Source organism: Diospyros lotus, chromosome 2 (genome assembly GCF_014633365.1).
Source record: "Diospyros lotus cultivar Yz01 chromosome 2, ASM1463336v1, whole genome shotgun sequence".
Taxonomy (NCBI): Eukaryota; Viridiplantae; Streptophyta; class Magnoliopsida; order Ericales; family Ebenaceae; genus Diospyros; species Diospyros lotus.
This window is the reverse complement of record NC_068339.1, coordinates 39,726,412-39,729,192: the sequence shown is the minus strand read 5'-3', so window position 1 is coordinate 39,729,192 and position 2,781 is coordinate 39,726,412.

Genomic DNA, 2,781 nt, shown 5'->3' with positions numbered 1-2,781 from the left:
CTGCAACTAATTTTCAGTCGCCACTATCACCCTTCGTCTGTTGCCATCCCCCTTGTCATCACCCCCACCATCGCCTTCAGCTCCACCGTCGTCGGTAGTCGTCACCTCAAATGCATCCCCGTCCCCATCAAGTGTCGCCTCCAGCCTTAATTGCCATCGGCTGTAACCTCAATTGCTGTCCACGCTTCCATTGTTGGCTCCATCTTTGGCGTGTAACAACCCGATAATGGGTCTAGTTTATTTAGTATTTATCTATACGTGTTACATCCCAAAATATAAGTAATACAATTGTTAGTTTATTTTGCATAAAAATGATAATAATAATAATAAATGGTTGTAATAATAAATAAATAACTAAAATAATTAATTTTTGAGCGTTCCAGTGTAAGTGAAATAGGGGGAAAGTTTGATGTGGGGCCTGAGTGGCAGTTTCTGAAAATTTCGGGGTGGTAGTGCAATTTTGGGGAATTAGCCACTAGTCTCCTTAAGTATATTTGGGCACATATTAAAAGTGATGGAGATGGCCAGCGCTGGTGTCCAGGCCCGCGCGGGCGTGAGGAGAGGTTGAGGATCGAGTTGAGGGGGAAACGCTAAGGCTATGCAGCATATGCTGAAATTTTTTAGCAAATTGGGGCGCCAAACGGCGCCGTTTCACGCCCAGCAGCAGCAGCCTCTTGGTTGCGACATAGCTGTCTTCCAGCCATGTCTTTTTGTGCCCTTTAAGCCACCTAATTTCTCTCCAAATTGGAGTCTTGGACAGCAAGCTATAAGCCTTTAAAAGGCTTAAAAATTCAGGCAGTCTTGGGAGAGAACGAGCAAGTAGTGGGAGAAATTGAAGAGAGAATGAGGCACGGCCAACAGCTAAATTAGAAGGAAAAATGGGAAAGAATTGAAGAAAAATATACTACGAGTAGAGTTTGGAGAAATTAGGTGAGTTCGGAGAAGTATTTACTTGAGTTCAATACGATTAAATTTAATTATTAAGCTAAAACTTGACTATTTTGAGTAAAAATTATGTATCAGGTAGCGCATATTATATTCGCAGTGTGCGAGCAGAACACGTCGAAACCGACTATTGTCAGGCAAGCTCCTAACCTCTCTTTCAATTATTCTCATTTTGCTTACCGTAAACGTCCCGTTATGAGTCTCCATGCATCAATCGTCTCAATAATGAGTAAAATCAATCTAGTTTATTTACTTGGTCTGAAATATAAGATCCAGGTGAGTCATGTTCGTACTCTAAATGAGGGTTTTGAATCGCTCTCGAATTCTTAAGGAATGGCGCGTTGTTGTTAGGATCAGGTTACGCAAGGATTTGTGTCTCCTTGCGAAGGGAAGGTTGTGTGTGTCTAAGGGTGTAGGGTGCAAGCTACCGGTTGTCAACCGTAGAGTCGAGACAGCCGATGATTGGATGTATGGGCACCAGCTATTAGCTGTGATGACACACGGCAGATGATTCGGGGAGCCGATACCACTAGTCACCCGTAGGAGAAATGGATAAAATGTAATAGTATGTTCGTACGTAAAAATGGGTTCATGTATATGAGAAGAGATAGGAACGGTACTTGAAATATATTGTCATGGGTACGAGGAGGCATGAATAAGCCTGGGAAATGTTAAGATTAAGGGATAATAGTGTATCACGGTATGCATGTGTGTGTATGGGTATGTTGCATGGGCATAGCATGGCTAGATGCCCGGCTATGGGAGTCTTGTATCACGCCTATGTTATCATGATCTTTCGTTTCTATGTGTATTGCATGGTTCTATTGCACGCAGCGGACGTGGTCCGCGAGGATATATCCTACCAAGCTCGAGTGGGCCAGGGGCCAGACTCGTGGATGTTTCAAGCTCGAGTGGGCTTTATGTCGGACTTATGGTATATGTGTTTCAAGCTTGAGTGGGCTTTATGTCGGACTCGTGGTATATGTGTTTCAAGATCGAGTGGGCCAGGGGACGGACTCGTGGTATATATGTTACATGCTCGGGCGGCTGTATGTCTGACCCGTGGTGGTAGTCATGTTATGGTTTCGTTATGGTAGTCTTAAAAAGGTCAGAGGAACCTGAGTCGTGGTAGATGTGCTTGGCTAGATTCCTCTCCTAGATGTATGTGGGTGAGGGTCACTTCAAGGCTTTCCAAAGTTTGACATGCTTAATGTGTTATGTCATGATTCAGAATATAGTCTTGGGTTCAAATATTGTTCCTTTTTGTTCTATTATGCTTGCTGGGCTTTGCGGCTCATGTTTTGGCTTGTGTCATTCCAAGTAAGGCAGGGCACCAGTTGATGGCAAGCTAGGCACTATCTGAGGTGAGAGTTAGACATGTATAGAGTAGTCCCGACCATAAGGTCCTAGTGGTGTTATCTTGCTACGGATAAGGTACTGATGGGGTAACATAATAGCTATAATGTTACTTAACGTAATTGGCCCTGAGGGTGGTATGAGAATGTGAATGATAATGTATGAAGTGAGACCTGAGTATTGTGATTGAAAATGTGTATGCTAGATGTTATATGTTCGTTAAGATTCCGGCAAGCGCCAACAACTCTGACACTTCCCCTTGAGCTCTTCGGCCAGGGTTTTCAAGGAAGAAGTTGCCATGAGTTTTTGGTAGCCATCCCGGCTCGGGTCCCTAGAATTAAAAATAATACGATAATTAAATGTGGGGACCTTACATGGCAATTGCCCGATTGCTGTATGCTTGTACAGTGTGTATATATATATTGTATATATATTAATCTAATGATAATATATTTGAAGAAAAAATAAAATGTGTATATA